This window comes from Strix aluco, chromosome 3, assembly GCF_031877795.1.
Source record: "Strix aluco isolate bStrAlu1 chromosome 3, bStrAlu1.hap1, whole genome shotgun sequence".
Lineage (NCBI taxonomy): Eukaryota > Metazoa > Chordata > Aves > Strigiformes > Strigidae > Strix > Strix aluco.
In genome coordinates, this window is record NC_133933.1 from 924,850 (window position 1) to 938,894 (window position 14,045).

Below are 14,045 nucleotides of genomic sequence, written 5' to 3' on the forward strand. Positions count from 1 at the left end.
TCCTGAATCTGATTGAATGAAGAGGCTGATTGTAGTATTTAACACCCATTTTTAATTTGGGGAGATGCAGATGCTCCACAGAAGCTGCTTAGTGATTTCATAGACCCTTGGAGGCAGACATGGGATGGAAACTTGCAGGGCTAACTAAGTCCAGCTAGACTCTGTGCTAATGGTCAGAGAGTAGAGTATCTGTTAATTCATATGCACTATACTGATGTACATGTAATATTCTTATAATAACAGCCTGAGTCTTTGAAACTTATCAGAATTCTGTGCTTAGCAGGTTAGGTTTAAGCACAAGCACACGGCAGCTGAAGCTAGTATGTATGCTTCATTTGAAGCAACACTGAAATAGTAATTGGATAATATTTTGTTACATCTGTCCCTTCACGTGGAATATCTGGTTCCCCACCTCACAGTGCAGCATACCCAGGAGTAGGTGGTGTTTTCCTTGCTTTTCCCATCTGTCCTGTCACCCATACCTACTTGCCTCCCCGGGGTTCAGTGTTGCCCCCCTGTTATTGCGGTTTAGTGCCTCTCGATGATAGTTAGGAAGATAGTTTGGCATAGCTCAAACAAAAGAACACAGTCAACAGAGGAGCAAACAACTACTTTGTGCTTAGGAACATCTTCACCTTTCATCAAGCCTTCCAGAACTGCTCTGAGGCTGGAACATGAAGTAGTTGCTGGCTCCTCCGGTGCCTGTTTTATTTCGTGTGAGATACTTGATACAGATTATATCTTCCCCAGACTACCTGTGGAGGTTAATTTGCATGAGAACAACATATCCAGTATCCTTCAGGCATACCATAGAAGCTGCAGCCGTTGAATCTCTTGGGAAGTTCATATTGTCCTGTGGATGCGCAGCCAAGACTATAACTTAGATTCCCAGCAAAGACACATTCCCGCTCAGGCATTCAGTGGGGAGTATAACCTCTGCAGTGGACCTCGCTGTTAGTTCCAACAGGGAAAAAAACTGTAAGCCTCATGAGCTGTGATTTGTTTTCTGAAAAGGCTTGGCAAATTTCCACAAACACTAGGTATCTGTCTGACTGAATTTGCAAGTTCCTCCAGCTACCCTGGGGAGCTTGTAAGTTCCTTGAACCTCATTCCTGCCCGCATGGACGTTACAAGATGTGATTGCTTTGCCAGCAGGGCTGGTAAATTCCAAGAACCCCAGATACCAGATTCACAGAAATTACAACCCTGCTGGCCACACTGGTCAAATGAGAAACGTTTTGGAGTTTCATGAGCCTTAGCTGTTTCTACATGTAATTTACAAGTTCCAATTGTGCATCTACGTAAAGGACTTTTGGCACAAACAGCTGGAGTTTTTGGTGGTTACAATCGCAGCCAGCACAGTGCATAAACAGGACTTAGAGAATTTGCAGCGCTGATGGTTTCTCAGCAGAGCTTGTAAATCTGGTGGTCTCTGGGGAGAATGTTCTGAGACTGTCCCTCCTGTTGATTTAGCAGAGGAGATGCTACTCTCATGATCCTCAAACTTCAGGCATGGGATATAATCTATCACATCATTAAATGACCTTGTACTTTTGTTGGAGCCTAAAATTAATGATTTGTGGACATAATAAATTCTGACTCTAAACTGGCAAGTTTGGAAACCTCTCTGTACTGTCTTGATGTGAAGGAAGATTGGAAATATAAAAATCAAGTTTTCAATGAATAAGAATATGAATTCTGTGAGTTTTCTACAGGAGGATTTAGGTGACAACAGTTTCTAGTTTTTGTCGGAAAGTTCTCCTCTGGTGTGAGACCAGACACACTGTATTTAGATGGCAACGAGGGGGATTTTGAGTTTTATAAAGTTAGGGTAAATTGGGTAAGAAAATGTCTTACCCTAATGTTTTGTCTCACAGAATTTAGAAGTTCTTTATCTGTTGTAGCACTGCATTTAGAAAGAGGTAACACTCCGGTTTTCTTACCATATCAGACATTTGAAGAATCTTTAGCAAAAGGAGTCTAAAGATGCTGAACTTTTCTTATGGACAGCATGCACTGCATTACAACAACGGTTTGGATCGAAGGATCCTACATAATCTTGAGGTCTTTTCCCTTCGTATTCCGTAGGCACCATTAAGAGGCAGAAACAACTTTTTTTATAAGCGTGTAAAAATGTGCAAGTTGAATCTTGCCACTTCATGACATTTGGAGTCTGGACTTCACAACTTTAACATTCTTTCAACGTTGTTTTTTATGTGTGTAGTTATATACGTAAGTGTTCATATATAATATAAATTTATGTGAACCAGTAGAATACGTTATGTATCTAGAAATAATATGGCTGCCAGAATAGATTGGAAAATCACAGGAGAAAAGACAAAGTTTACAGATGGAGGGAGAAAAATTGATCAAAATGGGATATTATTTATATCTGAAAAAAACCTTCTAGAGGCCAAGGCTTTTAAGCCAGTAACTGTTCATTCTGTGACAGGGACTAACACTTCTGAACCCACTACTTAAAACAAAAAAATGCCGTGATGTGCATCTCTGTCCACCTGTCAGCACCTGCTGTGTCCAAGAAAAATTCACCTCCTATGTTATAAAAATTTATTGCCTCTTACTAAACATTGTAGAGAGAATAAATCCTGTAACCCTGTGTGCTAATGTGTGTGTACTGTGCAAATGATGCTTTCTGAAGATAGGTGGGTGCCTGAGAAAAGGCAGTTGCAGAACTGGAGTCTAAATGTATAGTTTGGTGTCTATTGTTGACTCTGTGGAGCGTATGCCACGCAGTGTGTTTACACTTCACATTGGCAACTCTGCAAAGGGGCTACTGGAGTTAAGTACTTCCACATACACACACTTTTCTACATTCATTGTTGGCTAAAACTGTGTCTGTGCCATCAGGCAAACAACAGTAAAGGGAGATTGCTAATTGGATCTGCATTTCCAGTGTCTTCCTTTGTGTTCTTTTTGCAAATATGAGCAGTGTAGCTCTGAGGGTATCGCTGTATTATGGGGAGGTCAGAGAAAATGGTCGATCATATGAAATATTCTGGAAATGCTTCCCTCATAAAGATCTGGCCTCTGTTAGCTGACGAACAGGTTGTTAATCTTTCCCCTTTCTCTAACAAAGGGAATATGGCAGTATATCTTCATGTCAGAGCAGTTTTTCTGTGTCCATAGTCTCTCTCATTTTAGCTCTGTGCATTAGATGAGTTGAGCTGTGTGCCGATGTAATCTTCTGTGGCCGACTTCTCTTCTGATGTAACTCCTTCTCCAAAATGTTGTGGGCAGTTGTCTTCTGGGTGGCTGCTCTGCACATATTTTTTCCATTATATTAGTAGTAAAGTTAACTGGCAGTTGTGAATCTTCCTGTGCCCCCTGCCTTGATTGGCAACCCTTCCTCTCTTTCATAATTAGTGATTGAATAGAATTTGCTGGAAGGAGCAAGAGGGCAGATCTGCAGTGATTTGAAAATTGGACTTGATGCGCTTGACACTAAAGTTAATTTTGTCAAAGCTATTGATGAATAAAACTTTCCTCATGTTTTCCTTTTTTGATTAAAATTAACTCCTACTTTACAAGCTTATTGCTTATCTTGTATATATCTCAAGTATAATGGTTGCAACTGTTAAGAGAGTAATTAAACTTCAAAGCTATGTTGTTAAAGACTCAGCAAGAACACCCGAAAGGAGAAGAATTTGCAGTTAAGACTATACAAATCCATCCTTAACTAGTCCACAGTGAGTAGGGATTATGTAGCACAGTAATAGCATTTGCCATACAGAGGATCCCTGCAAAATCTAGACATAATGGACTGCACAGAGTACAGTACACAGCTGAATGTTCCAGGATTATGATTCTGGGATTTTCTTTCTTTCTTTTAATAGACATGGCTTTGCCTTAAAGGGTGTAGCTGAAAATCATTGTAGATAAGCAGGGCTCTTCAGTCCAGGATTCTGCCTTGACAGTCATCTGTAAAAAATGTTAGCTGATGTTTCATTCCAAAATAATGAACAAAAAGCTTGATTCTGCTGTTAGATCTGGGTTTATGAATCATCAAAAAGTGCATTAACCTATGTGTGTGGGTGGCGAACTGCAGCGTGTGCCCCAGGCTGTTGCTCCATCAGGACTGTAGAGTCATCCAGAAGGGTGGACAGCTTTGTGCGCCTTCCCTGTCTGCGCTGAGATATGGGCCAAGTGGGAGGTGGAGTAACCAAAACTGGGGAGACCGTAGACCTCCGTGCTAGTTACTCATACCCTACTGTCTGAAATGGGCATCTCCGGAGCACATTTCTTGGGTGTAACTTATTTCATGAGCCTGATGGAATAAATACAGCATCTAAACATCTCCAAGTATGCAGTCAGGAGAGAGGGGGGCCTGTCACTTAAAACATCTTCCTACTTGCTGAGATGCTTGGGCAGAAATTCAAAAGATGTGTAAACTTCTCTGAAAGACTTCTTTGTGTCCTTGAAGTAGGAATTACAGATTCTTTTTTTTTTTTGATACAATGACCTGTTTCAGCACAGTCACCTTCTTTTCTTTCTTCATGGCCTAGGCTTTTTTTTTCCCCCATGTGTTTTTTTGGTTTCTTCTTTCTCCCATTTCCAGCCAGAATTGTGGAATAGTGTGGTAAAATTTACACAGATTTTAAGGAAAAATCACTGTTTCTCATATGCATACTCAGCTGCCAGATTCTCAAATGAGGTAAAGCTTGAAGGAACCTCTACTGAGCAGAGGTACAAAAAGAAGGGATTCTTCGTTACTATGTAGAGTTAAACTGTGGAACTCCTTGCCTCAGCTGCAGCTTACGGGGGTTCAAGGGAATACAGGACAGGTTCATGAAAAATAAGTTTGTTAGGATACTAAATGCATGGGAACGTGTGTCTTGGGGAGTTCATGAGCCACAAATTGTTGGAGCCTGGAAGAGCACTTGGGAAAGTGCCACTGTGCTTACCTTGTTCTTGCACCTTGTTTTCGTTACTGCCAGGTGATTTAGATGGATCTTTGGTCTGCCACCATTACAATAATTTCTATTGTAGGGAATGCTTGCCACAGATAAGTTTCTGTATGTATAGAGATTCCTGGGAAATACCAGTCTGGATTTTACTGCTTTCAAAAGCAGTGAGAGCAGAGTGGGAGATTCAGTGTGTCAGGATTTAATTATTGGCTTATCAAATGCTTCCTCCTTCTTCCCTCTTCATTTTTCTCCCGGGTCATACCTGTCATAAACGAATGTGGTGCTCTGTGGTTAACAAACCAGGTGGAACATCACATTTGCACACTGTCCTCTGGCAGAGGCTGAATCAGGGAGTTGGAGCAAGTAATGGAGAGGTAGCTCTCCCTCTGAGATAACAAAGCTTTCCCAGGTCAAGGATTACTGGATACTCTCTTGGCAGAGAGGAAAAGGTAAGTGAGGAGAAATAGAGTTAATGGCATTTTTTTTGTGCCTGTCACTGCAGGCTGATTAGACAATAGCTGACCTGGGACAGAAGTGTGAAAGGGGAGGAAAAAAAAAAAAAGTAGAAGAAGAGTAAATGGTCACTTTTTGCCTCCTTACCTGTTTCCAGCAGCTTCAGAGAGGGAACTCAGAAGCTGGCCATAGGCATGGAGCAGGCAAGAGGGAGGCAAAAGCCAAGTGAGAGGAACCCGTAGCTGCCTGCTGGTGGGGATGTGGAGCAAGACCTTCTTAAGCCCTCTGCCCTCTGTTTTCACTGTGAAATGTCATGTTCAAATGATGTTTCCAACTATGCATCTTTCTGCTTGAGTATGTTTGTTCCTGCCTTTCTGCAAATCCTCTCTGGAGAATGCATAGACATTATTGGGGTTCTGAGAAGCTCAGTGGTTTGTTTTCACTAAAAAGCTGTTCCCCTCCCTCCCTGAATCAGCCGAGTTCCCATGGGGGGAGGCTTCCTTCCTCACCCACTTAGATTAGTTGCTCTCTCTAGGCTGTGGATACTCTTAGCCTGCTGCTGTGTGCTGTAGCAGCAGCAGCCGTGGCTTTTCTGTGCTGCAGCAAGTGTTGCCTCTTGACGCTGCCTCCCCTGAGGGATCATTAGCAGGGTGGAGGCTATTTTCTTTCCTAGAAACAGGAAGAGAAGAAGAGGATGAGAGATGGGAGGCCTAAACAATCTAGAATTAGATTACACTGTGAGCTCAATGACATCAGCTCCCTTCAGTCTTCCCACCCATTTGCTCTCTCACGGCATTTCTGTTTAGGCTGATCGGGACCTGAAGATACCTATAATACTGTACTAATTCCTTGGTGGTTAATTGGGTTCAAAGCAAAGGCCCGGATCTGCCAGTCCCACTCCCCAGTACTGGGCAGTCTAGGGTGTAGATAACTGCATATTGCACTGCACAGTTAACTTGATATATCTAGCAGGCCAAAAAGCACTAGGTTTCAGAGCATTTGATAACTACTGTCAAGGGATATAGTCACCCTGAAGCCTCACAAATTAAAATAAAACCTAAAAGGAGCAATAAGTTATGCAGCTTTTGTTGTAAGAGCTCTCTCTCTCGCTCTCTCTCTCTTTCCTCCTCATTCCCTTCTTTGTGGCTATACGGCCCTAATCTATTAAGTTCACAGAGTGCATTCACATTTAGCAAAACTTAAGGTTAAGGCTTGTTTAAAAAAGAAAGTTTTGTTAAAGAGTGACCAAAGAAAAGTCAAATGGCTCCTATAGAACTAAGAAAACTAGCTGCGTGCTTTATGGCTGTAATAATTTCTGAGAAGGATGTACTCTTACAGGTTAGGGTTGGAACAGTCTCTGTCTAATGAGAGTCTTGGTCGTTGTGAAGAGAGGATTGTAACTGCATGTCCTGAGATCAGAGCGTGAGTGGCACTGGGCAGTGCTAATTGCAGAGAGCTCAATTCTTTTTAACTTCTCAAAGGAATCTGTGCTCCTTGGTGTATGGACATGGGGGAAGCTGGCTAAAATTGTCACAGCACCTAGACTAGTATCAGTAAAGTAATTCTGCATATAGGTGTGGTGTAGGATTGCTTCTGCTCCCTTGTCCACACATTGCCAGCTGTCCAGGTTACTGTATCTCCAGCAGAAATAGGTATGAGCTTGTGCAATCAGTGAACATAATTAATGGGACCCATCCTCTCCCTCTCCCTCTCCCTCTCCCTCTCCCTCTCCCTCTCCCTCTCCCTCTCCCTCTCCCTCTCCCTCTCCCTCTCCCTCTCCCATTACTGTTAATTATTTCATCGTTTTATTGATAGCTCTTTTCTGCAGCAGTTATTCCTCACATTTTGTGTATGCTTGGCCTGTGGAACCATGCCATTCACTCACGCATGATGTGCTGGATACATTTCTGGCACTAGAAAAGGTCAAAATAAATAAAGTAATAAATAAAATGTTTGGTGTATTTCCCCTTGAATACAAGTCTTCTAAAAAAGATACCCAATAGGGAAAAAAAAAATGAAAGGCTGGTGTTTTTAAGACTTGGTCAGCTTGCAGTGTTTTCCCAGGAAGGGAAAAAAAGGCCTAAGAAACTACTTTGGTTTCCTTCAGACTGTTCCCTCAGAACCTCCATGCCAGCTGGAGACGGTGTGGATCTCCATGTGCAGGAATCTGGGATCTGCATGAAGGGAGGAGATTGTAGGTCACAGTTTAATCTGATCATAGGTGCAAACCAGCACAGGTGGTGTTGATTCCCCAGAGGGGCTGGAGTAAGTTCTGTGTCACTGCATAAACTGCAGTGTTGTGAAACTGGCACTTACCTTTCTGACCTTGCAGACAACATCTGCTTACTCAGGTTTCTTGTCTTACTCCTAAAATTACTCTTTGCCACAAGCCATGTTTCCTGCCTTTTAGAAGGTGCTCCATGTCTCTGCATGTATGGCGGCGCCTTTAGACTGCTTTTGTGCTATGCAAATTTTCTCAGTGGAATGGTTCCCTCTGAAGATTTAACCTGTGGACCTCTGCCAGCACTTCTCATCTCTGAATACATGGATTCTGAATTGAGGATTTGAATACAGATTTTGCTTCCTACCAATGTAACATAATGAAACACACCTTTGGTTAAAAAAATGCTGACAATTTGTGGGATGGAGATGAGTTCCAGATTCCTGTTCTTATTCAAAGTTTGTGGCTAGACTAATCTCTGTGTAGAAGAAATGGGTAAAACTCGTGAGGAGACAGCCAGGAGGTTGTATTTAAAGCTTTTGAGCTTCAGGTCTGAATAAGAATAATGACTGAACCAGTGTCAGTTGACTCTGTTATACCATAATTAGGTTCTTGGGCATCCATTTGCCCCTCAGAGAACTGTGGAGGTGATGTTCTTTCTGTCAGAGTACAGGTAAGATTTGCCAGGTTCTCTTCCTGAGCAATTAATACAAGTAAGTTCCCTCATAGTTTTGATATTCTGCTCTATACCTTCCTGCTTCAGTTTATCCAGGTTTCTGCTGTAGATTGGTGAGCACAAATTCATGTGGGATGAGATACGCTCAGAATAGAGATAGGAGACCTCCAACATATCCGGATGCTTTGCTCTGAGCCGATGCTCAGCTGAGAAATTGTGGCATTAATAGAAATTGTGTTGGTGAGGGCTGTGTTCTTCAGGTGAGGTCTAAATCAAGGCTCAGAGTTGCAAGAACCCAAAGAGCCACAAAGATTTGTCAAATTAATATTTCATAAGCTGTCTTCTACTTACCCAGATGTCATAGGCTGTTAAAATTGGACATGCTCCATTCAGTTCCTGAGTGACTTGTGTATTAGTGTTACATGCTGTCCTTTGCTGTGTTCCAGTTCAGTGTGGCTTCTGTTTCATCAGTGAGGAGAAGATTCCCCTCTCTCTACTTTTTCATTTGGTCTCATAGATACATACATATAAATCAGTATGTGTAGTTTTTGTGCATATATTATAATAATGCAAACCAGATTGTAAATAATTTTGCAGTACTTTGACAATATAATGACTACTGTCATTATCGCTATCTTTATATTTTAGATATGTCTTGTAAATCTTTTATGAAGAGAAATACATAGTTGAGGTAACTGCCTCAGGCACGAACAGTCCTCTTTTCCTTCAATTTTTTCTCCCAATCCAGTTCTAATTGTCCTGCCCCAATCTGGGAGGGAGTGAGTGTCCCACTGAACAGCACTAATACCTTTAGATTTCCCTCTAAAGGTAGTACTGTGTTTTTGTGAGAGAGTTGTCAAGTTTTTGTTGGGTGGACATTTAGAAAATATGTAAACATTACAATATTTGTGTTAGAAACTCACAGATGCTTGTTTAGATGCTGAAGGCAATGCATTAGGAACTGATGGTGACTGATTATTATCCAATCAGTTCCTGATGCAGTATCTGCGACATCAAAAACTCTGTGGTTTTCGTTACATCCTGATTTTTTTCAGTTGCAGTGTCCCTATTTAATGTCTTATTTTAAAAATTTAAAACTTCAAATGTTGAAGCTTAACAAGGCCAGTGTACTAGGAAGAAAACAAAACTGCTTAATTGCACCACTCAGATGTTTTGGAAATGTATACTTTCTTTCATCTAAGAATTATTAAGAATAAATATTACCAGGAATCACTCTAGGTAGCACTGCTAGAGAGCATTATACATCTCACACAAGTTTTACTTTATTCAGAACTGTTGTTTGTTGGTTGAATAGTTTAACACAAGTTAGTCAGCAAGTGTTCTGCCTCTCAAAAAGGCAGGAAATGATGCAGCAGGGCGAGTCTGCAAATTCAGTAAGTGTTTGAGTTGTGAAATTAATGAGAAACTATAACCTTATGCCAGCATGTATGGGCTTTCTGTATGCAGCATTTTGGCAATGAGAACTACGGACCTAATGTTACAGTCCCATTTCTCACACATTTTCTGGATCTAGAAAGAACACCACATTTGACAGGAATAATCTGGTTTCAGGCCTGAGTCTTGATAGCTAGCCTCCGTGTTTCCGCGGGATGAGTATGTGCCAGGTGTGTCTGTCCATTTGCTGTAGATCTTACCGCACTGAGAGCGAGTAACACACACACACCATAAGCAGAATATGGTCATCATAGCCCTCAGACATCAAAATTTCTGCTTTCACACACTTCTGCCTGGAAGAGTGTAGTCAAGGGTTTTGGAGACAGTTGGGTTTGGTATTTCTGGTACAGGCCTAAAAAGAAATAATCTTGAATGCATCTGACTGTAACTAATTTGATCAACTTGCTCTCCTCCACAGAGGTGCCCTGGCTATGCCTAACGAGTAGACTGAGGTTCAGTGCTCACTCCCATTGCTGAGGTGAGCTGGAGGAGGAAAGCTGTGCGTGGCCCAGGCAGAGCACTGTTTCGGCTGGTACGCACTGATGTGGAGATTCAGGTTAGAGCTCCCTGTCATCTGCCACACTCGATCTCAACACAGGCTGATGCATCAACATTGTCCCTGTGTCTCTGATCTGCCAGCTGTTTCATGCTTACAGAATCATCTAGGTTGGAAAAGACCTTGAAGATCATCCAGTCCAACCATCAACCCAACATTAACAGTTCCCAGGTACACCATGTCCCTCAGCGCTATGTTGACCCTACTCTTAAACACCTCCAGGGATGGGGACTCCACCACCTCCCTGGGCAGCCCATTCCAATGCCTAACAACCTGTTCTGGAAAGAAATACTTCCTAATATCCAGTCTAAACCTTCCCTGGTGCAGCTTGAGGCCATTCCCTCTTGTCCTATCACTTGTTTCTTGGTTAAAGAGACTCATCCCCCCTCTCTGCACCCTCCTTTCAGGGAGTTGTAGAGGGCGATGAGGTCTCCCCTCAGCCTCCTCTTCTCCAGACTAAACCCCCCCAGTTCCCTCAGCCGCTCCCCATCAGACCTGTGCTCCAGACCCTGCACCAGCTCCGTTGCCCTTCTCTGGACACGCTCGAGTCATTCAATGGCCTTTTTGGGGTGAGGGGCCCAAAACTGAACACAGTATTCAAGGTGCGGCCTCACCAGTGCTGAGTCCAGGGGCAAGATCCCTTCCCTGTCCCTGCTGGCCACGCTATTTCTGACACAAGCCAGGATGCCATTGGCCTTCTTGGCCACCTGGGCACACTGCTGGTTCCTGTTCAGCCGGCTGGCAATCAACCCCCCCAGGTCTCTCTCTGATTGGCAGCTCTCCAGCCACTCCTCCCCAAGTCACACCATAGATCAGTTCTAAAAAGTATTTAATTTTTTTAATTCAAATCAGTGTCTCATGAGTTTCAAGGGTGAAAATTAGGCCCGATTGAACAGTATTCAAACATTTGACCAAATGCTGTGTTTAGCCAGCAGATGTTTTGTTGTTGTTTTTCTAATACCTCCAAATACGGTGTTTGTAAGAATCAGAAAAATGAACCAGAAATGAATCTTCAGATTACAATCTGTTCATGTCAACTGTTAAGAGTGCCAGTCCATAGCTCTAGGTGCAGGTGTGTGACTGGAGGACATGCTGATTTTAGAAATTCTACAACACTTTTTGCAAGCCATATATAAGCTGATAACTCATTTTGTTATTGCTTCAGTGTCACAAATGCCATGCAATCTACTAGGTCTGTCTGTTAAAGTATTCTGCAATCTGTGTCCCACAGTGTTCTAGATATTTTCATGAACTTGAACTCTGGGTGCAGAAGAAAAATGCTTACAGTGAATAGGGGACTTTAAAGAACATTTTCCAGGGGAAAACAACCCATGCCAGTTGACATCTGGAGACTAATGAGAGTGATAACTAAGTCCATATAAACATCATGGACAAACTACACTATTACATCAGAGGTACTTTTGTTCACAGTTGCTGAGGTAGAAATAGCATCACTTAACCTGTTTCAGACAGTGCACTTTTATCTCAGAATGATTTTGTTCTAAGATTTTGCAGGACTAAAAAGAACTTGTGTCATACCTTTTTTTGCTGAACACTAGCTTCTATACGTCAGAGCAAGCCATCTTTTATCAGGTACCTTTGATCCTTAGTGTGACATGAATAGTTTTTGGCAGACTACAAATGCTCCCTGGAATCTCACAAGTAAATAAAACTCAGGGAGATGTCTCTAAGGATTGGCCATCTGGAGCTTTCAGCCATAAAGCTGTGGTGAAATGAATGTAACTATTTTATGTGCACTGGCTACACGTAATATTCCTTTCTTCTGGGTATCCGTCGGCTGATCTAAAGCCTTCTAATGTTAATGGGAATCTTGCATTCATTTCTGCATGTTTGGATTGGGCAGTAAGTAGCTAAGTTGCAAGCACTGCAAATGTGAATAACAATATTATAATTACGGCTAAGGAGCTGGTGTATCTGTTTGACAGCTTTGGAAAATTCTCTGTGAGTGGCATTTGGTAACGAGGAGGGTCCCTGCTTTCCATAATACTGAGTATATGCTTCAGCAGAACAGGACTTGTGTTGGATTACTTTGATTACCTGACTCTAATGATCTTTGATATCAAGCCAGTCATTGATGACTTTATCATGAAACTGTGATGATTTCTTAAATTAATGGAGCTGAATTAGAGACAGAAGACATTGCTTTCATTTGCGTATTTATAATGGTATCTCTAATTACATTTTAAAGGTAAGTAAGAGCTAAATGAGAACTACGTAAAGGTCGATTGTACATCTCATTTTCCAAACATTGCATTATTGCTTGGTACCATAAATAGGACATAGATATGTTAGCTGTGTTTCTTGAAGTGGAAGGTAATCCTTTGTTCCTTTCAGCATGTGAACTTCAACTTTAAAAAAGTTACAAGAATCTTGAGTGGTTTGACTTGGGACACTACCAAGGTCATAAACATGGGAAAAATTATTTTGGGTAATGGAAAATTCAACTTAGATGGTGATTATGGTGGAACACTAATCTTTGAACTTGTGACAAGGCAGGGATGAAGTGAAGTCTGGGCGCAGAACTTTATCTTAAAAAACTCAGATGTGAAGGATTAAACACAGAAAAGCCATCGTCTGCCCTACAGTTCGGTGCTAGACCAATGTTTTCAGGAGGTATTTTTGGAAGTAACATTTCCAGTGGGGTTGAAATGAGATGTGATTTCAGAAAAAATCGTTAACCCAGTTATCGCAGGGATTGTTCTGCTGCTACAGTGTAGCTGGAAAGGGCAGGAGTTACTAAGGCAAGGTCTGGAGTCTAGTGTACTTCACGGTTTGAATAAGGCACCGAGTTAATCTTGTGTGCACGGTGCGTTCGGACTTTCTGTACTGCAACAGCATCTCATGGTTCTGTACTTTAGGTGCCATGCAGGTCTGCTAAGCCATTAGAGCAAAGAAATTGCTGTGTTTAGCATAATCCCAGATACCACTGTGAGAGAGTTATTAACTGCTCACAGTTGCCAGCTGAGATTAAGCCAATTCACAGCCATCCAGGTTAGGCCTGCAAGTGGATTCTTGTCAGCTAAATTTCTTCCCTGAATGTCCTACACAGGAAAAAATGGCATAATTCCACAGACAACACCTGGTACTGTGAAGATCTGTCATTAAAACATTTAGGGTCTCTGTGCATCTTCTCTGAGAGAAGTATTATTAAGCAACTCCGTTTGTTGAAGGGAGACCTAGTTTATTTGGTGATCTTTGGCATGCCCCAATCTGCATGTAAACTGATAAAGCAGGCTTGTTCTTTCTGGTTCAGCCTCTGCTTATTTGGCTTCTCTTGTATAATAGGGAATACAATAAAATATAAATGCAAAGGAACTCTCTTAACTTCTGAACAAAAACCATCCATGAAAGCATCTAAAAATGATGTGCATGTTTCTTCAGCTCCTTACACTTACCTCTTTTTATGCTCCTGTAACTGCTGATCAGTGCTTTCAAAGCAGACTAACACATCTGAGCAGAGAACTATAACCAAATCCTGCTTTTGTGTTTGGTCATTATGGAGCTCTGTCAGTAAATCTCATATGTTTAGAAATAAAATGCCAGAACTGCACGCAAGAACAGAAAAGAATCAAAGAAGTTGGATGTACTGGAGACATTTGATGAAATTAGAAGAAGAAAAGTATATATTGAAAGATTATTCTGAAAAAAAGCTGTAAGTTTTCTGAAGGATGAAGTAAAAGATAAACTTGTTTCCTAGAGCTGATTACCTGCGGAACGTGATAAGCAAGATCATTCATT